Genomic DNA, 22,688 nt, shown 5'->3' with positions numbered 1-22,688 from the left:
ATTCTGAAAAATAGCCCTATTCTCCTTATTCCAACTGAGGTGAATAGTGAACACAAAACTTGGAACATTACATGTTGAATTATAAATTTATACTTTTTTTTATTAAACTCTTTCATATCACTTTGACTGATCCCACTGTTTTTCCATTTGCAAAGTCCAGACATTTATTTTTAAGTTTTCCTAGATAGACAATATCTACATGCTTTTTGTTCTTCCTTTGCTGTTTACCATCCAGCCATCGCTGATCTCCTCTTCACCCCATGTTCCTACAAAATTCTCTCATCTGCTTAGACAAAATGCCACAGCAAAGGCAGCATCTCAGCCCTCCATCTCTTAGGTCTCCATTCTCCGCCAGATCTAGCCCCTTTCTGCTTCCCATCCATGTTATCCAATTTTCCCTAACAAGAAATTCACTCTTGTGTCTAGCAGCATTTACTTCCATGGCTGTCTCCTCAAACAGGTCACCTTCCTCTTCATCTCAAGAGAAGAGGCTTAGAAACAGCTATCGTGACCCCTAACATCTACTAAAACCACTCAAACCTCCAGCAAAGCCAGCAAAATCCAGGCTGGTATCAGTCAGGGAGCTGGCAGACTGAAACCAGTGCCCAGCAGGCTGCCTTGATCCTTTCCTGTCTGCCTACATCAAATACCAGCTATTGCAAGTGTTTGGGGCAGTTACTGTGTTTTGTGTTTGCATAGTATCTAGTACGAAGGGATCCTAATTTTGATGCACTGCAGAGATGTGAAAGCCTGTATCTCCCTCTTATTGATGCAGTTACTGTCTAGGGAAAGACACAGAATGAAGAATGAAACTAGAATCAAGACAAGATTTATGACTGGAAAGTTACAAAAATACTCCCTCTAATACTGCTAGTAGACGTTCCTGAGTATAACATTAAAAAAGAATCTTGAGAGAAAAAAAGTTGATATCAAATTCTAGAAACACTGCAGCAGTTGAAAAATATTATCACTTGATTTAACGTGATGGTCTTCTTCCTCAGCTATTACTATTTGAATGCTTTTAAAGATTACTTGAGTAAGATCAAATTCTAGAATATTTTCAATCTGTAAAAGCTACTGGAAGTTGAAATGAAATCTTACGTCTTTGTTTTATGCCTGTCATTGCAGCTGAGTTTATTTTAATGACTGTGTGTCCAGGCAATAGGTGACATAGGGTTTAAAAAAGGAGACTGCGGCTTAGTGGCTTTTGTACACTGTAGACCTCCAGCATAAAATATATTATCATAATGGGCATTCTGTAATTAAAGCACACCCTGAGGTGTGGTGTGGGTTTTTTGTTGTTTCTTCTCCCTGCCCTCATGTTCCACAAATGTGAGATTTTTGAAATCTCCAAAGTTTTCATCTTTACATGTTTCTGAACTCATTTTAATATAGCTGATGTAGCCACACTCAAGATGGATCTGAAATTCTCAGAGCACCTTCTGTGAAACTGCACAAAGGTTTAACACTACAAACAAGTCTTCTTCAGGATAGGATGTACAATTACAGTATTTTTCAGACTCTTCAAAAAAGGGATCCTTAGACCATTGAGAAGTATATATTTGAAAATATTTCCTTTTAAATTTAATACACGATACTTGATACTAGACTCATTTACATGAGTCCAATTTAATAAGCAAGTAGCTGTAGCAAAACCTTGAATATTTGTTACTTATGTTTTGCATTTTCAAAACATGCCAAATGCCAAGAATTGGAAGGCTTTGAGAATCCCATCATCCGATTCACAGCACTTGAAGGACAGGGGAAAATTGATTACATTGCAGGCCAAGGATGCAGCAAAATTCAGAGCTATTGAAAAATAAGTTTTTTGAAAGTTTCATCAGGCTTGATGCTTAGCACCAAAAAAGGTCAGACTATTACCTAGACCTGCATTTCTGAGTATTTAAGTAGGATTTATTTATTTAAAATAGAAAATGAAACATAAGCTCCATTATGGCAGAAGATTTATGAACGCAGGTTTATTATTTGAGAATAAGGAGAATAAGGAGAAGGATCTTATAAACACCTACAGCACTGAAAAACAGCCTACAAATCATTTTCTGTTTGTTTTGGTCTTTCTGAATAATCTCACAAAAACAGCATGAAGGAAAATACCACAGAGCTGCTTATTTGTAATATTAAAATTATTGAAAGTATAAGATCCACAGAATTATTTTTCAGTTTAATATTCTAAATAATCTCTTCATACAGAGCAAAAACTTGTAGCAGAACATACTTCATCTCAAAAACCAAAATTATAAGTATAATAAGACTGCCAGACCTCTACAGCAGAGCTAAGTATATTTCCTTGGGTAATGTAAAGAACAGCTATCAACTGATCTATTAACGATATTCTTAGCTATCACTCTAAATCTTTCCTTTCTTTGTTTTCTAGACAAATCATCAGTGATCTACAGACAAGCAAACGGAGTGAGCTGAGGGCAATTTAACTACCGCCTTCTGTGTCAGTTCCCCAGAAGTCAATGAGGCATACTATCGGGTCTCCAAGGTACATCCCAGAGATTATTTAGTCGTGCTGTACAATTAGCAAATGATTAGAACAAGCTGTTTTCTTCAATTATATTAAGATACTTGCAGCAGCGAGAGCTATTATGGTAGACTATACCTTTCAGAATGATGTGTACTAGCACTTTATAATGGTTTGTCAACTCATCAACTGACCAGGTGGCACAGTGATTTCAGGTACAAGGAAGAGACTATTATGAAATTCCACCCATCTCTATTCAGTAAATCCAGTAATACTATTTGAGCTACAAAATTCACAGAAGTATCTGAACACTAGGTTTAATCATGGGATTTTATGTATTTCAAGACACACCCGTAGGCCTTTTACAAAAGGAAATTAACAAAATAGTGCAGAGTCTGCATTAATCAAATGATTTCAATGTTTAAACTTAAAATGATGCCTTCTAGTAGGCCACGTGAAAATCTCAATTATAGAAATAATTTTTCCAGGTTTTACGTGCTATTTTATGTTCCCAGCAGGATGTTTTTCATCTCATCAGGAGTTTCCAAGGCTGTTTAGTGTTTCTATATATGCAAAACACACTTAAGGGCCCCCAAAAGACCTGCTAATTAAAAAAGCCTAGTAAAGTGGTCAGACAGACTGGAACTTGAGTATTATAGGTAAGAGGGAAGAAATGAAGGCTTAGAAACTATAATTTTTCTTTCTGTGGTAGCAGCAGAAGCAGCTGTTATAGGCTGAGCAAATTAAAGATGTGGCTGACAAAGCCAACAGTCTGGAAACAAGACGTTGCAAAAACATAACAGCAAGTCATATGCACCCCACTTTTAAAAAGCCAAAAGTGCTGACCGCTTCTTTTTCCTCCCTCCCTTCCTGTTATCTTCATCAGACACAAATATCCTCCAGTTGGTATCCTTCCAACCTTGCTCAACAGCTCTAATTTCCCACCCCCGTCTTGGGGAGTTAATAATTCCCAGGTCTTTGGACGAGTGCTCCATCATAGTGGGAGTTGTCAGCAAACAAGAAAGAACACTTCTAAAGGAAGAACAGGTGAAATAACAAGAGATACTGTTGTTCTGTGCATTTATTTTTGCATGAGTTGTTAAAAAATGAAAAGAATTCTTCTAGTACTTAATAGTATTTATCACTCTTAGAGGGCAGCTTCATCTGCTCAGTAAAATCAGTGTCTAGTCATAGAAAGTTCTCAAATCAAAAACCAGAAAAATTACTTCCAGTTTCTAGTCCGGTTACCCTCATTCTTTTTAAAAATCAGTTGAAACTGATTGTGCTATAAACTAATGTGGATCTATACTGTTTTCCAGCTCTGAAAAGTGATGGAGGCTCAGTGAATGTTTGCAAATATATAGATATATTTATAAAAAAAAAAAAACCATAAAACACAGGGAACTTAATCTTTCCTTATAGCTGGTTGGGCTATAGACCTCCTGTTAGGATAAACATTTTGCTTAGCTTTAAGGTCAGTGGTGTTGTGAACTGCAATTTACTCTCAATTTATATTAGCATAAATCTGTGTACTATTTTAGAGCTCAGATTTTACATAATGAATGAATATCCTGTGATCTATTTCCTCTATGTCTGTTTGGACTCAAAGTAAACTCATCGATTCTGATTTGCAGCTGATGCATTTAAGTGCTGCCATTTCAACACTTCTCTAACAATGTACTTCATTTTGCTGAATTGAAGCATTGCACTGGAGTTGAGGCACACTGACAACTTATGCAAGCAAATTAGATGCCCCGTTTCTTATCAGAAATGAGACAAATTTAACCTTTAAATGTGGCATGGGGCCTTTTCCTGATGTCTTCACATGAAAACGAATAGATTGTCATTTAGCATTTCCATTCAAGTGAAAGAATGAGAGAGCAGCAAAATAATTCTGAAGGTTAAACATCATATTCAATACAGTTTTGTTTTTGTTCCCTCCCTGTTTCGAGAGTGGGTATCGGAGGAGGTGCTCTGCCTCTCCTCCCACACCACTTCCCTGCTTCATAAGCAGAAACCAGCTGTTGGTTTTTTCAAGTCTAGCGGTTAGTTGACATTTACCATTAGTTGATGCTTTTCGTTCTATCGTAGCATGGAAAAGAGCTAAAAGTTTACTTTGAAGAACGAAGATTAAATCTTTACTTTTCTAATGCTCCTGCAGTGGAGGGGCCTGCCACCAAGGTTTTGTTGCATAAGGAGGGACAAAAAGATGAAGTGCTGCACTGAAGCAGACGACTGAGCAGTTCTGGCTTTACTGTTGATATTGTCAGCTGGAAAACACTTCATTGCAACTCCTGATCAGCAGTACTGATGTTATTTTCCTTCTTAACTCCAGTCACTGAAGGATGTAGTGTAGAACACGGATGACATTTTTTGATTTGACAAACTTAGCTATGTATTTAGCAAATGCCGTAAAAACAAAAAAATTCCTGCGTATGTACCCATGATTCAGCAACTGATGTCAAAGGTGGCAGAAATGAGCAAGAGCTCTAAGACACCTCACAGAAAACATACATTTCTAGAGCGAGGAAAACATTAACCCAGCTAAAACCTATGCTGAAAAGGCATCACATCCTGCAAGCAACTGCATTACAACCTGGCTGTCCAACTTAATTGTAAAAAGACACAGATACTGATCTAAGCTTTGCATTTCTGAAATTTATCACAAAAAAAAACCACACCATAATGAATTTTTAATACCCAAAGTTCACATACCCAAGTGAAGATACAATACAGCGGTGTCACAACTGCTATTTCAGTAACAGAGCACACACATCCTAAAATTATTTTCAGGCAAATAGGTATTTTGGATTCATACTGAAAATACAGAGTTGGCTCTTCTTAAAGGCAAGTTCATACACAAAAGAACCAGGAAACCAGAGGTCATCTAATGAAGAAAATTCCCCCCAAATCAGGAATTTGAAACAAGTGACCTGTAGCCATTAACAGCCTACTAAAACCTTCAGTGGGAAATTAACCTCAGAAGTTAGCCAGCGAGCAATACTGCGTTTATTTAATGGTCTTTTACAGAGCAGAAATCCAGAGTAAGTAGCCTTTTATGTGGTGATATTTACTAACTATTGGTGATATTTACTAACGGAGCTTTAAAGAGGTAATATTAACAGGACTGCTGTAGATACGAGAAGGATCTTGGAACATGCAATTACTGGATGGCTCCAAACTTTATCTGATCTGCTTCAGAGCCACAGAAGAAAACCATCCCAGACAGCTCAGTACAGAGTGTCAGAAAATAACAGTTTTTTTTTCTAGGTCTAGGTCAGGGCATTTGAAAACATACATGACGAAGTATGATTTCTATCCCTACTTCAAAGCTCTCAGGATTGAAGATTGTGTAGTCAGTTATAAAGCTCATACTGACTCAATGTCTGCAGAACTCAGTAGTGCAGCTGTTCACTGCGCACATTAAACAAACAAAACTAAAAACTATAGAAACAAGCCAAACCAAAATCAAGGACCTGAAATGAAGAATTTCATATAGGCAACTAGAAAAGAAAGGGAAAACAACCTTTTATCCAAGTCAGCAAGCTGAAAGCATTAAGAGAAAACCAGTTTGCCTCAAACCACACAAGAGGTCTTGAACATTACTTTTATTGTGTATTGCACTTATGGGGCACTAAATTTTTCTAAATAGTATCCAAATCACACTTTCAGCTCCAGCCAACAAACATCTGAATGCCACAGCAGCCTTTCAAGAGAAAGTTTCAGCACTGTGAGGTGTTTAAAAAAAAAAAACTGAAATGTTTCAAAGAGATCAAGTACCCTTTGGCACTACCTCCTTGTTCCCTCCAATTAAAAATGGAAAGCATCTTTTCTGGAAAGTAGGCAGAACCTATTTTTAAAAATAAAGGAACTGAAGAAAAGAGAAGAAAAGCCCCAAACTTTAAATACTGTGGAAACCCACCTGGATGGACAGCTGTATCTGTTTCTTTTTTGCAACGAAGTAATTCAGAAATGCACCAAAAATATTTTGGTAATAAATACTGAGACAAAAAACGTTAATTACTAAAAATGAAGTACAACTCAGGGGAACATGATCCAATTGTCACCTCTGTTTCCTCAGTGATGTAAGCTTTTTTAAAAAAAAATCAGATGTGTATGTTAAAGTACATCTTTAAAAAAATCAATATCTTAGTACACGTACTACATCTTTTGGAAGATTTTACTGACTGCACTTAGAATTTGTACATCAAAAGAGATGCTGTAATAGCCTACAATAAAACCAAGGTTTTACAAGTTTTTGTATGAACTGAAGGGAGGGATTCAGACAGATTGATTTTTCTTCCATAAAGAGCCACTTTAGCTTTATTAACAGAATTCTCTCCTCTAGTTTGAGTGGGTTTTTTGTTGGTTTTCTGATTGTTTTTCAACAGCACTCACATGAGAGGATTAATTCTAGTTTTCACTACACAGAAATAGAGCAAAACATCAGGTACATGTATGGCTGCACAGACAGCCAAATGCTTCTGTGCAAAGCTCAGGGGATTAAATGCAAGAATTTTCCATTGCTCCAGCCACAACTAGCGTCTTTCTGTCCATACATGTACAGTTGTGACACTTAATTGCAAAGAATAATTGCTACATCTTTGCTATAGTCTGCTTCTTTACTAGACTGCATAAACGAGGGATCTATGTGTTACTGTATTTCAGAGAGAGAAAGAGAGAGAGAGAAGTTTCAGCAAGTTTTTATTGTGTGTTATAAACAGAGGTATGTCCACATTATTTTTATTTGCCTTTGGGGAAGGAGTTCATGGCAAATGAAAGAGGAGGAAAAGTCTTAGGCAGCAGTTGTTTTTCTTTTTTGCAGATAGATAGTAGTCTGATAGTTAAGACTTTCACAGAATATTGAAAACCCAGGTTTCCAGGCCTTTCTCCAAAACTAACAGGACTCGGACATTCCAGAGGCACACCAAAAACACCAGGCTATCAACCATTCTGGGGCAGCAAGGGGTCTTTTTTCTTTTCTTCATGCAAAAGGCCTTCCCAGAAAAATGTCCATTGAAAAATGTTACTTCAAGATATTTTAGGTTTTCCCCACAAAAACAGATTAAATTTTCAACCAGTTAGTTGCAGTCTTGTTTATGCCTGTAAACAAAACAGAAAAACCTCTAGCTTAATGAGAAAAAAACCCAAACATTCTCTCTACAAAGCTCTGGTAATACCTTTAATCATATAACAAGCTTAATGCATTACATTAATTTGTTCAATTAACACAGTTGGACTTTAAGATCAAGCAGAGAAAAGAGAAGACTGTGATCCAACAAAAGTGTGTTATAAAAATACTGCTTAAGACATGCCGAGTATTATTTTCTGCTTGAACCCCAACAAAAGGTTTCCCCCCTGAGACAGTTTTGTCTTCCTTCTTGTTATTTTTAAGTGGTCACATATCAGTTCTACTGCTTAGTTAAATGCACTCTTGTTTCTTATTTCTGTGCATAATAGTTCTTAGGACACACTTTCTAGTGATGGTAATAGTTGAGAACAAACTATTTTACAGAAGATCACAAGCATCAAAAGATTGCTGTATGGATGAAATACACGCTGAGCAGACCTATCATGGCAGTAGTATACAAAACACTGCTATGCTTGGTGTTCTTTCTGTACTGAAGGGGTCTTGTGTCAGGTAGAGTAAACTGACTCAGTTTCCTTGCTGTTGAATGACTTTTCCTAGCACCCTTCATTTTAACGCAGTTTATATTTTAAAGTTCTAGAGAGACAGCTGCAGCTATCTAAGAGCCATGTAAAATGCAGCTGTTCCACACGTTACAGGACAAAGGCAACCACTTACGGGGATCCCTATACCTTCCCTTCCTCACATAGCCAACTAAACTCCATTATAATTAGTGCAGTATGAAGAAACTAGAAGAAGACTAATTTAAAGCTATACAGTTTCAGCCTCATTTAGGAAATGCCTCCAGGCTTTCTCAAACAGTTAGTAATACAACCAGATCACAGAGCAAAGCTAATATTCAACTCTACATACTCAAAAGGCATAAAAAAAATACTTTTCTGTGCATTATTAAGACCACATCATCTTCTCCAACAAAGCACTTCTAGGAATTTGAGAATCATCTCATTTCTTTCTGTCCTGTAGGCTGAGCTGTATACTGTTGACAGTGACTACAAATGTATGTTGCAACAATACATCATTTGAAATCTAGGCCTTATTTCACTAGATCTCATTTATGTAACTATGCACACACACACATATATGTGAATTTCAGGAGTAGGTAGGTTCTGAACATTAGAAGAAATGGCCACAGATAGTTTGGAAACAGAAAAATGGTCCCTTGATTCCCCAAGGGATTGAAGCCTAAAGCGCACTTCCTGTAACTCATGGTGATTCCTGTACACTGAAAGATGATGCACAGCTGAGATGACATAGGGAGGAATTGATAACACCGTGAATTTCAAAAGCTGAGTTTGAAGAGAATAAGTATGCAGCTGTTTCATCCTCCTGCTTTTATTTAAGCTAGCAGGGCTAAAAACATTAGGGTTTTGTTTACACTGGACTGATTGAGGTAGATGGAAATGTCACTAGCCCAGCTATTCTGAAGCTTTCTTTACTATGCCTTTTAAAAACAACACAGATGAGTGTAAGTCCTATCATTCATCTTTAAAGACAAAGTAAAGAGTAAATCTAAGGCTAGTATCATCAGCATGCAACTCCAACCTTTAAACTAGGCCCTTCAGGTGCCAATGGAGCATGAACTGCAATGCAAGCTATAAATTCAGTTCTCAGGTGATGAATTTATGCTAGGTTTCCTATAATCATTGTTTATACTGAATTGAAGTTTTATTAAGCTTTTACTGCCCTGTAAGAACAGCCCCCTGGAACAGCAGGAGAAACACCAGAGCTAAACACCTAAAAACCTCCTATGGAAGCATTTTTAATTCTCCTCCATATACAAACTGAAATTTTGACTATAGTTAAAGAAACAAATTTGGTGAAAAGAAGGTTTTGACAACTAGTTTTGTTACCTTTTATGTTGCTTTAGGTACTAGATAATTCTTCCTTTATGTGGGATTCAAGATGTCATTATTATACCCTCAAGCCTAAGTGCCAAATGATTTCCTTGCTGTCCAGCAGCTTACAGCACCACACCACACAGCAGAACAGGAATTTGTGGAATCTAGTTCATGATGGCATCTGGGACTGCATGCTACTTCAAGAAGGGAACTGTGCTCTTCTAAGAGTTTTAATTTTTTAAAGAACATAGAGCTTTTAGCAGAAAAGTAACAGCTATGTTGGTTTCCTGAAGAATCCTGAGTTCAAAACACTTATTAGAAAAAAGTTGTCTAAGCGTATCATATGCTTGCATGACATGAAGATATTTTGTATGTTCATTCTGAATTTAAAACTCAGTTGAGCATGGAGAATGATTTCATTTCACATGTTATTCAGAAGTTACCTCTTAAATAGGAAATTAGTGCTATACCTAAACCATTTATTTTATTTTTGACAAACTTTAACTTAAGTAGAGATTTTCATCAATTCATACTCCGATCTTAAAGTTTGCAAAAATGTTAGCCATTACTTCTCTTAAGTTGTCTTTTGCATTCATGGTATTCCTTAGAGGGGTTTTGCAGCAATAATTGTAAGAAAATCTATTCACACTGAATTGTGTTGTATGACAGGGAAGTGACTACATACAACCTTGATCCACACAGCCAGGCAAGGTTAAGTTCTTACTATAATGGCTCTCATGCCCTCTTCTAGCTTTTTCCAAAACTCGTGCACACCATTTGACACATATTTTTCATTTCCATAAAATTAAGTCACAGGATTGTGGGTTACTAAAAAATTCATTATTATTCATCTCTGCTGATTCCTGTAGGACTATAGGCACCGGATAGTATTGCTATCATTTTTTTCTGACCAGAGTGCGAGTACATCTTCCTAGCACTTCTAAATGCTCTCAACTAAATTGTTACTTAACCCTTCAGCTTTTTAGTTTCTTGTATTTACTATTCACTTTACAGAAACTGTTTTTTTTTTTTCTTTTTTTCTGTTGATTATGCTTTACAGTAGTTTTCAGAGTACAGTTGAGTACATTCAGTATTGCCTTAAAGGCTCTAAATTTTCCATTCAGAGTCTCTGAAGTAATATCAGTAATAGATAATGTCATGGTTAAGAGTCCAGTACTTGTTTTATAATCCTGATTAACATAAGTGACATTTACAGAAATTAGTTCCTATGCTGTTGAAAAGCTGAGTTTCACATCTGTTAACATGGGCAAAGATATGACCATTTCTGAAATACTTATCATTTTCATTTCAAAGTTTGTTCTCTTCCTAAAATCATCTGATAATTCTGCTCAGTCCAACTGTTCATCATGAAGCCATTAAGATCAAGTATACGGAGAAAGTTGATGCAAATATGCTGCAATTTTTTCTTCACCATTTACTCTAAGTTTTCCCCTCAGAACAAGTAGGAACTTTAATAGGTGAAAATCACATCCACAAAATAAAACACCAGACTTTTCTCTCCAAGTCTGCAACACTCAGAAGTACAAGCACTTTGTTTTGTGAGAAGATGTTAGGATATTCCTAGGCTTTCCAAGGCTCTTATTATTCTTACAGACACTTCCAGTAGTTTGAAAGGGATTTCAGCAGAGGTGCTTAATTTCTAGGTAAATCCTGGTTTTCTGTGGTGTTCAAAAATGAGGCAAAGTCCTAGCCTATCAACCAAACTGTTGTCAATTTGCATGCTAAGAAACCATTTTTCAAAAATCACAAGCAGAACTCTAATACTCAGTCACTTCCAACAATATTTTCAGCATTTCATAAATACAAATTCGATGCTTTCAGCACTGTTACATGAGCTCATTTCATCTTACATGGAAAGAAAGACAAAAAAAAAAAGAAAAAGTTGACCCCAAATTCACACACCTGGACTGCATCTCAACATAAGTAACGTGATAAACTATGACCTATGTGCAGAGACACAAATCTGAAAACAGAATTTGGGAAGTTCAGCACATGAAGTCATACCTCTCAAAATTGCAAGTGTTTGCTTTGTCAACAGTGGTACACAATAGGCTGCTTTAATGACTCTTATTAGACATAGTGACAAAAAGCAATCACGTTCATCAGAAAGGATTTCGTAAGTAATGATACCTGTGACATCTCAAGGAAAAAAAATCTAAGGTAGGAACTAGAAGTTCAAGAAATCTTATTTTACTGTTTGTGTTATTTCTGTTGTGCTACCAAGCAAAAAAATGGAACAAAAAAGAGACCTAATTACATTGGCAGGATAATGAAGGATGAAACTAGTAATAAATATAAGAAGAGTAATTTGCACTTTGGTTGAGGTAATCCCAGATATGCATACAAAGTGGGAGAATTCCTTGAGAGTATCCATACTGAGAAGAACTGTAAGGGTTCTTTCTGGTTGATGAAAAACTTAACATGAACTAGCAGTGGCACCTGCAGCCCAGAATACCAATGGGATCCTGGATTCCATCAGAATTGCTGCCTTCCAATATTTAAAGGGAGTTCATAAATATGAGGGAAATCAACTCTTTGCAAGGGTAAACAGCAAGAGGACAAGGAGGAATGGTGTTAAACTAAAGGAGAGGAGATTTAGCTCAGATGTCAGGGGGAAGTTTTTCACTGAGAGAGCGGTGAGGTGCTGAAACAGGTTGCCCAAATAGGTTGTAGATGCCCCATCCCTGGGGCCAGGTTGGATGAGGTCCTGGGAACTTGATATAATGCTTGATCTAGCAGCTGGCAGCCCCGCCTGTGGCAGGGGGGAAGGGAGGGAGGGGTTGGAACTTGACAATCCTCCCTTTCAACCCAAAACATTCTATGATTCTATTAAATAAAGAAAAGCCATGTTTTCACAAAACCTGTAGGCCCAAGACCCAAAATGTAGTTACTGTTGTTCTGAATAACAACAGTAAATAAAACAAGAATCTTTACAGGAAAGAAGATGGAAGCCTTAGAGCATGCTACAAGATTATACCAGTTTCATTTCCTATTAGATGTTCTTCACCTTTACAGATTTTGAGCAACCTGTTATAGAGGGAGACATCCCTGCATATAGCAGGGGGTTTGGAACTAGACTGATCTTAAAGGTCCCTTCCAACCCAGACCGTTCTATGATTTATTACTTAGAGGCATAGTTCTAGTTACAATTCTTGGACTTCCTGACAAAGACATTTTATTTAAAGTCACTAAACATTTATTTGAGGAGCTCCCTCTGCCTTCTGCCAAAACTAAGAAGTACTGATTGCACTCATTCAGACTGGTTTAAGTTAAAACTTTCCTCACTCGCGTTCAGAAGGGAAAAATCACAGCTGCTTTCACTTGGCCACTGTACCTTTGTGTATTTTTTTGACTGTTGTGATCAGACTTCCTTCCAAAACCAAAGCAGTCAGATTTCTTTCTGCACATCCTATTAACGGATTTTGAAAGATCCTGAGTAGCTATATAGATGTACAGAAAACTATTTTGATTATTGCAGATTTCTAATAGTTAGAAGAGGAGACCCCAGATGACAAATACCAGATGAAGACAAATTTCAATAAGTAACTTCTGCTAAACCCCAAGATTCCTAAATCAATGCAATAGCTTTATCTTCTTCACTTTTATTTACTTCTGTATAAAATAGATAAATTTCATTATTTTTCTAGCAGAGAAATAGGCATTGAATTTTAGGTATGTTTTTTTTTTTCTTTGAGCGAGAAGAAAAAGGCATACATGTGTGCATTTATTTACCACTCTCGGAATTTGAAGCTTGTTTCAGAAAACAGTCTTTTTTTTTTTTTTTAAAAAAAAAAGCAACTACTTAGCTATGTCTTTAGCATATACCAAATATTACTACTTTTGATTTATTCACAGAACTAAGTGGATTTTAAATTTGTTAGCCCTGTGTGAATATTTTAAGAGTCCATGCACTTAGGCTAAATTGGAAACAGCTAACATACCTTGTATAATACCAGACTTGTCTACAATGAACCAGTCTAAATGAAAAAATGCAATTTACAAAGGCTTCATTCTTTTGTTTGCATTCTAGCAGTATAATGAAATAACGTGTCCTGTTAGAAATTGAGTACTTAAAACAAGTTCTACTTTCAGAGCATTTCTTCTCTTCTGAAATACATACTTCAAAATGCTTCACAATTAACATATTGTATACATTTTGCAAGGTCCTCAAAGATCAAGAATTGTATCTGGAAAGACTCTGTCCAATCTGGCAAACAATTACAGCATACATTACACTAAGGTGCATTAAATGTCTGGCTGCTGTGAGGGTACAGAAACGTGCTTACTCACAATTGATTCCAATAACCAAAACAAAGTTGGTTATAATCTAAAATGGAAGTTGAAAAAAGAAAAAAAGGAGAGATGGGGAAGGACAACAAATCTAAAAGGCTGCAGACTTCACAACAGCAGAGTGGAAACAAATGGAATATTATAGCTGGGATGCAGTCACAGGACTCTGTGCAACTCTGTTACAGCTCAACACCAATAGCTTCTGGTGAAATTAGTTCTGTGTGCTACTTCAGTGAAAGTATAAAGAAGCACATTCAAAAGCCAACAGCACAAAGAAAACATAGTCATGACTACTCACAATAGAGAATTCTGTACTGAATGTGTGAACTGGACATGGGTTAGGCAAAATGCAAGCAGCCTCCCTTTGCCTGGGATTTTCGTAGCAATGCAAGCCAAGCAATCTAAACAGGAATGTCTGTCTGTTAAGAGGAAGGGAAGAAATAAAACTCCACAGCAACAAAGACTGCTTTCCCCATGGAAAAATGGTAACTTGGGACAACGTTTGGCACCACAAGTTCAAAGGGTTATTTTATCAGCATTCTAAGTACAGACCCAGAGATTTTACAGTATTCCTGTCTCCATGCTATTGCTTTTTGTGCCATTCATGGCATTTAAATTATAGACCCACTGCAGCCATGTAGTCAAAACAACACATCATCTGATGAGACACTATTATAATGTCAGTGCGTCTGTTTTAACTGTTCTTTCATATACTGTACTTCTCATCAATCACTCTCTCTGCCAAAAAATGGATACGAGAGACGATTTTATCTTTAGACTCCACTGAAATTTTGTACTCAGACAACTGCAATACTTTGTTCATCACATAATCTAGACTCCCATTTACACTCATGAAATTTTTAGAGGTACAAATAATACCAGGCTAGATGAAAAACCATTTGTGGAGAATTTAAACTGCAAATCTAGGGTATTTTTACAGAGTCAGTTTAATTGAAGCACATTACACTAACTTCTAAACTAAATGCCTGATCAAGTGTTTTTAGTGTGTGGTTTCAATATATATTCCAGATTTACTGGAACACTATTTTTTAGAGGCAAGTATTGGCCTGCACACGTGTAGTTATTTGCTGCAACAAATAGTGTTATGCAAGAGCACTATGAAAGCATCTTTAACACAAATATATTTCATTTCTAAACTGTTCTGTGACAGAATTTGAGCTTTACCTAAATGATCCTGAAAAGGTAAAATAGCTCATATGAAGTCATGAACAAAGCTGCATACTGAATGCAACTTCGGCCCACTGTTTAAAGCTTTTTCTTCTCAAAAGCTAAAAGAAAGCAGTTTCAATGTCACAAAACATATACACATTTTTTTGGGGGGCGGGGTGTCCTGCTGGTAGCCTTCAAAACAGCCAGCTCCATTCAACATGAAAGAGATTATTAATGAATTTTCTAAATTTCATAATGTTTCCTATTTTCTGCCATTCCACATATGTGCTATTCATCAGCTCAACCATTCAAAACTCAAAGTTGTGTTTTGAATTATTTACACTAAGAAATAAAAAAAGGTTATTAAAAAACAGCTGAACAATATTTTTTATTAACATATTTCTAATGCCTTATGCAAATGATTTTTTGCTTATTGAATGTATAGTTTCAACTCAGAAGAGCTAAGTATCAGGAATCCATTCAGGTTTTTGAGCACGTAGCCAACTTACCAGTATTACCTACAGCAACTGAATATATTCCACAGATCTGTTGAGCTTTTACATTTTTTACCATGGGGAGTGGGGGAGCAGCATACTTTCTTCTTTCCCTCCCACCCCTCCAGAGCTTTGAAATTGTTCCATTACAAAGGAAAGCAGTATTTGATACTTTACAACTGACCTTGCTAGTTTTATTCTACTATTTTTCCCCTACAATTTTATGTCTTCTACTCTTCCTTTGCACTCCATTTTAAACTTCATCCAAAGATTACAATTGCACAAAGAATATAAAAGCAAAATAAAACTCCCCCTGCTCTTCTCAAAATGAAACGCATTACAGGTGCTGCAAAAATTTATGCAGACCCATGAAGATGTCAGACCACATTTCTTTTTTCCTTAAACAAAAGCTCTCAAGCAGCTGACAGAAAAACATAGAAGTAGATCTACTTTTTAAAGTCTTGGACTGTCTGAAATATTTTTTACTGACAAGTGCTTCTGACTAAGTTCCATGAAGCCTTACTGAAGCATACTCAGCGTGGCTGAGATTAGACATTCCTGAATTGAGATTGGAAAGAACCCCAGTCCCTCCGCTAGTCCACTGTCCTGCTTAAACCAGTGCAAAATCTGATATCTCCCCATGCTGGCATCTCATCTAACCAAATTTTAAAAATTGCCAAGAATGGAGAGATCTTTCGCTTGGTGTTCAGCTCCTTTAGTTCAAGAGGGATTTACCATTCAAGTAACAGTAAAAATACAAGGTATTCTCTTCAGACACCTGACCTGCTGTAAAAGCCATGGTATTACATGACACATTTAATTCATACTTGACCACCATATGCCCATAATTTACATTTCATGTGTAAGAAGAGAGAAGTTACTGAATGAACATAGAATATTTTCTCCTATATCCTCCTAATGTCTGGTCCAATTTTATCTTACTGATGTGCTTCTGTTTTCATCGTCAGCAGAAACAGACATAACTGTGGCACAAAAACAGGGAGAAGACTGCATTTAAATACAAAACAAAACCAAATGAGAATGATCTGCACCCTCTGTATCCCTTCTTAAAAACTAGCAAGATGTTTGACTACGTACACAGTTCACTCTGAAAGTAACGCCTCCTACTTAATTCTATGGAAACTACAGGAGATACAAAGAGCATAGTTAACTGTCTAATAGAGCAAAGTCTCAGCTACTAAACACCATTTTTTAACACAGTCTCCACCATTAGCTTTGCATTTTTGCCAGTGATGAATAAGAGCCTGAATGCTCCAGTTGTAAAAATCGGCACCAGCAGAAGTGTTGCACTGTTTCACAGCTGCTATGACATCATTGCTAGGAAAACACCCACACAGTCCATCTTTCACTGTCCGGAACAGATAGAATTCAGAAGGTACAAATCCATTCAGACTGTACTGTGGGTGTGGTAGGACAGTGCAGACAAGATTGACAATGCTCTCCATTGCTCCATTGTCTTCAAATTGGTATAGGGCCTGGTGGGATTGAATTGCAAGAGGAAGGTTGCCTACTTCTCCAGCCTGACACACGAAGTTCAAGCCCTCATTATGATGTAGCAGTCAGCACTGATGGTTTAGCTGGGTTACAGAAAACGCAGAATGACCATCCCTTTCCTATCCCAAAATACAGGCACATCACTTTACCCACTGAGGGCTTATAATATCTTGCACATTTTCTTCAATGGGGAATTTCAATGTCCACTCCATGGACTGCCATTTTAACCTCAGCTCATAGAGGTAACATCAAGTCTCATCACTGGTAATGGTGTGACCCAGAAAACTGTCATCTTCAGCCTCACTTTGGTTCAGTAGGTCCTGAAAATTTTGCACAGTGTTCTTTCTGCTGTTGCGTGAGCATTCATGGCACCCGTCTGGCACAAATGTTCCAATATTTCAACACCATCATTTCCAATACTCAGAAGCTCGTACCCAGATCCCCACTCCTAATCCACCGATTCACCCAGATGAACTGATCGAGATGTTCTTCATTTCATTGTATGAATGATGGCTGTGCATTCTGATCATCCAGAACATGGCTTGTCTTTCACATTGCCATTGCCACTGCTGAAACACACCACCCATGGCCTCACACTGTACTCACATCCACTGCTTTGTCTCCATAAGCATTCAGTAATCATCGACGAATGTAAATGAAGGCAATTTTTCCCACTTGGAGGAATTCAATAACACCTTAGTTTCATATGCACTTCTATGGCAGATGCCTTTGTCAGACTGCCCCTCTGCTGCTGTCTGTCACACAGCAACAAAATGTTGGGAAATGTTGGTGGGAAGGTTCAACTTCTCCTTTATTACCATCAACATCCACCTCTGCTGTCATGGGCCAACATAATGAGATAGGAGGCATTACTTTCAGAGCAGCCCTCATACATTCAAAAATCCAGCCATACCTATTTTAACCGTTTCTTTTCAAGTATTAAGCAGCTACATTCTTGCATATGATGGAACTGAATGGGACAATGAAATACAAACAAGAAGTCAGCTCTGGGCTTTTCACTTCTAATAATCAAATTCATAGGACAATAGAGAAGCTTGTATCAGGGATACCACCTTCGTGATTTTAAAATGCTGTTGTAGATTTTATGTTATGAAAATTAAACAAATGAGAATGAAATTTAAGATAACACATTAGAGTTTCCATATAAATTTAATAATTACTTTTATAATCAGGTGATTTCCCACTGATACTATCTATAATATAAATGAATTAGCATAATGTGTGATTTGCTGAGCTTGTCCAGAAACCACTTTTTAAACTGCAGATTTTGACACACATTTTTAATCACATCCCTAGCAGTTAAAACATTATCAAGTTTCATGATCAAGTTTCTACATCTGATATGAAAGAAATAGAGACACATTTTATCTTCTTGCACTACATTTTTGCAACATATTTGAGTTTTATCATTAAAGTACAACTGAAGGCATGCTTTTGTTTCCAACCAATATGCCCCCACTGAACAGTGGAGGAATCCCACTATTCCCTTGGGAGATAACATAGAACAGTGCTGCAGTGATGGGACAAGATGCAGGGAAGGTGGAGGGATGAAAAAACACAGCAATCTGAATCTTCCCTACCAGGCCTGCACCAGGCAGCATCCATCTTAGTCATAACAGCTCTTCAACCGCACTTCATAAGCTATTGCACAGCACACCTCTCACAAGAATAGGCATGTTTTCCATGCTTGTCTCATTTTACATAACCAGAATTTGTTCACTCTCACTGTCTCAATATAATGAATGAGAAATCAAACGAGTCAGCAAGATTCATACCATTACACTTTTTTATAACCAGTTTTTCCAAGAATCCCCAACGGCATCAAGAAAGATGCGGACTGTTTTTGATTACCTGACCTTAAGAAGGAGCAAACAAGTCCAAGAAATATTAGCATAAAATTTCAGTAATAGATTTATAATGTATTCAAGGAGGTGAACAAAGATAAGGAAGCTCAAAACACAGTTAATTCCTTCTGAAGCCTATTAAGAATTCTTTGGTAAAAAGGAAAAACCCTTTTTAAGGTAGACTATATTTGATATACTCAGAAGAGAAGAAAACTACACAATACTTAAGGTTTAACTTTGTAGATCAGCAAGGCTTAAGAGAAAACCAGTCCTACACTAGTAATTCTCCATATTAAAAATTTTAAAACAAGTAATTTATACCAGAGCTGTTTCCCATCAATTTTACTCTGAAGATCTTGTAAGACAGCATGCTCTCTTCATCCAGGCCAACTACTTGCTGGCAGAATGATCAGCAGAAATAAAAACCAGAAGTTCCATATAAAAAATATTTTAACTTCTCCAGTTTGCTTTCAGTGTGGCTTAGCTAAAAGCTAATTTACATACTAAAAGCCCTTCTTAAACCCTCAAACTCAGATATTAACATTTTCAGCTAGCAAAGTCACTTGCATTAATCTATTTTTCTAAATTAGGTGCCTAGAATTTGCAGATGAAGCTACATTCTTTAATAACAGAAACAGACTTTTCAGTTCTGATTTACCTGCTAAATCTCTTCCTGGAAAACTATCCAGCAGAAGATGCATCGTATGTACAGATTTCTTGGCTGTACTGTAACACATCACCAGGAGCTGTCACTTCAGCATAAGGAACATCAAATTATGCTAAGAGGAAAGCAGAACAGCCAGCAAAGAATAAGACGAGTCAGCTTAATCAAACTCACAATCATTACATCTTTTTCATTATAGAGAGGAGAAAACAAAATAAAGTCTTGAAGACATATTAGTGCAACAAAGACTGAAGTCACAAAAATTACCAAACATTGGAATTACCTTCCAAGCATCTATACTCAACATAACCATTGAGATTTATATCTAGACAGCCATGTATATTGCATAGAGAACTGTGCACATAAGAGGACTGTCAGAAACCAGCAGATTTGAAAGAGCTCTTAAATTCACCAGGGGAATGAGAATCAAAGAGGTATAGAACTGCAGCCACAAAGGTTTGGATTTAGTGTTGCTGCCTTCTACCATTAGGTAGGTTGAGGCATTCTCAACTGGCAAAGGAATAAGCAGTTTCTGCGGCTTTCCTCTGAAGAAACAGCTTTCATAGCCAAGGCATGGAGGACCTGAATTCAAATTCCAACTGTACTGATGAGATTTTGAAACCAAATCTACTCCGTATCCACTACCTGGTATGCCAGCGCAAGGAATACTCTCAAATATTTCTCCATAGGTTTCTGCACTTTGCAAAGAGCAATCGAGTATTCAGCTGGCAGCAAAGAGTATGTCCAGCTACAGCACAGTAACAGCCACCAGCCTCTCTTGTCTTGGGCATTTGCTCCAATGCCAAGCAGCTTGCAGCAGGAGAATTGCCAGGGCAGAGAGCTGCAGGTGCCTGCAACCAGCTGTGCAAGGAGTACTGAAGTGAGGCCAGCACCAATCTGACCCAGGCACTGGGAAACTCATTTGACAGATGTTCTGGCAACCAGGCCTTTGGGCAACTCCCTGGTGAAATAAATTCTGAATAAGGCTTTTGAGGACAGTTGTTTAATTTAGGTAGTCTGGGCTAGCACTTAAGCTAGCTGGGCATATATTTTAAGAATATAATGCAGCTTGATAAGGTTTCATTATGCTCATTTTTTAATGGTGGTTTTAAATGACTACTATAAATAGGTTGCTTACTTGTAAGCATGACTGGAAAACTTACTCTGTTCTTACACAATCATATTTATCCGAATTTCTTTTAAAGATCCAAAGATCCTCTAGAAACCAGAAATGCACTAAAGAGGCATTCATGGTTGTAGAGATTTGTTGGCACACTTGCATTACTTGTTCTGAGCTTCGTTTTTAGTATCGCACCATTTTAGTTTTCAGTGTGCCAACTCTGCATAGATATCATCTCTGTGGTAGAAGCAGGGTGCAGCTGAACGGCTTCATAGATATTCTGCTGGTTGGTGGTGTGTTACATGTGCAAAGCAGTTTGGTGTTGCTATTTAGACTTGATTGGCAGCAAAATGCTTCTTGTTTAAAATAGAATTTCCAAATTCACTAAACACAAGTCTTGGCAAGTGAAGAACTGAACATCAAGTACCACGGTATGTGAGCATAAAGACATCGCATACAGTATAAAATACCAAAGGAAATTAAATAAGACCTTGATACCATTTCAGTCCAGTTCAACTCTTTAACCACGCAGGATGGCGAGATGTTTGTTACATAACAGCAAATTCAGACGGCTTTTTTTTTTTTCTTTTAAATCCTGCCATCTTTACAGTGAAGAGCAGAGGATTAGACATCCACAGATTCTGAGAGACAGAGAGAGGAGCCAGCAGCAATATTTAGCACAGAGTGAATGATTCCTGGCACCATTTAGCTTCTCTGCATCAGGAATCTGGCAGCCTCTGTTCAAAGATGCTGATTGAATAGTTAATATCAGTGTTATACATAGACTCAAAACGAGCACAAAAAATGAATGAGAACAACTAGGACGTAAGCCCCAAACTTACTTTCATCTCTATATAAAATACATATATATGTATATATACAGAAAATGGTGGGAGCAGGGTTTAAATACTGGGCAGAATGCCAAAGCAAAAAGAATGCAGACAAAGGGCATAGTTCATCTTCTGACTACACATCTGTGAAAATACCTTTATAAAGTATATATCAAACTTTTTTAGGCACAAGAAAGCCATAATGCAATATAAATTGTTAGTTCTTAATTTTCACAAGACAGCATAATCTGCAAGGTACAGAATGTTTTTTAATCAGTAGAATTATCCCTATTTTCTCTCAGAATTATAAAGCTCTAGCAAGTCTTTATAACCATACAGATAGCACATTTAGTCTTTCACTATACTTAGGAATTTCAAACTACAGAAACCACAACTAATCACCCACCAAGTCTGTGTGGAAATCTGCTGATCATTTGAGAAAAGCAGCCTTGTTTTACCGCCAAATGTCAAAATGGAACTAAGTGGTGAGATGCACACACTGAATACTCTTACACTCTAAAGTTTGGCAGAAATATATTTATGCACACACAAGGACATGGTTACAGACTTGCACTTTGAGAAACCATGCAAGAAGACAAACTAAATTGGTTGACATCCTTAAAGGGAAGAGGCTTGTAAAAAAAAATAAATACACCATACTGGACCATATCAAATCACTGCACAGGGACAGTGATGCCACAGAGTGTGTGTGACATGAATGAGAGAACCCAAAGGGAAATGAGGTTCAAGATCCCAATCTGAACAGCAAGCAGAAGTCAAAATCCGAGTTTGAAACTGTTCAAGACAGCAAATGTTAGTGAAAGTGCTTTCTCTAACCCTTCTCTCTCTTTTCTTTCCCCCCCTAGCAAGCTCTCATACAAGTATCCTGAAGCAAAGCAGCTTGCATGTGTGCAAACACACACAAGCTCTTGGCCTCCTATATTTCTGTTTTAGGGGCAGCTTGTCCAGCTTGAAGCCATTTGCTCTGTAACTTCTCAAAAAGAAGTCGCTGTCATGCATTTGACTGAGGATGTGATGGCATTGCTCATGTTCTCTTTTTAGAGGGCAGCTCTGTTGTTTTACTCCACATAAGCTTAGTATCCTTGATAAGCACACATGCAGGCTTCCCCCCCCAAAAAATACTCAGCCATGGCCTTCCTGTTTCTGCTGTTACCACATGCCAATAAAATCCAAATCTCATCTAGTGAGGAGGAAAAAAAAAGAAAAACACACACCCAACAAGA

The 22,688-nt window shown here is 37.3% G+C and overlaps 1 long non-coding RNA gene across 3 annotated transcripts in view; it reads left to right on the top strand.

The window, feature by feature from the left end:
• Positions 1 to 22,688, top strand: part of LOC116230561 (uncharacterized) — a 62,542-nt gene that overhangs the window by 28,071 nt on the left and 11,783 nt on the right. For all 3 annotated transcript variants that reach the window (XR_016469150.1, XR_016469149.1, XR_004167260.2), the window contains exon 2: positions 2,396 to 2,509. This is a non-coding gene — a long non-coding RNA (uncharacterized LOC116230561). The remainder of the gene's footprint in view (positions 1 to 2,395; positions 2,510 to 22,688) is intronic.

Source organism: Phasianus colchicus, chromosome 9 (genome assembly GCF_987193195.1).
Source record: "Phasianus colchicus chromosome 9, bPhaCol1.hap1.1, whole genome shotgun sequence".
In the NCBI taxonomy this organism is placed as follows: Eukaryota; Metazoa; Chordata; class Aves; order Galliformes; family Phasianidae; genus Phasianus; species Phasianus colchicus.
This window is presented reverse-complemented; position numbering and strand designations above follow the sequence as displayed.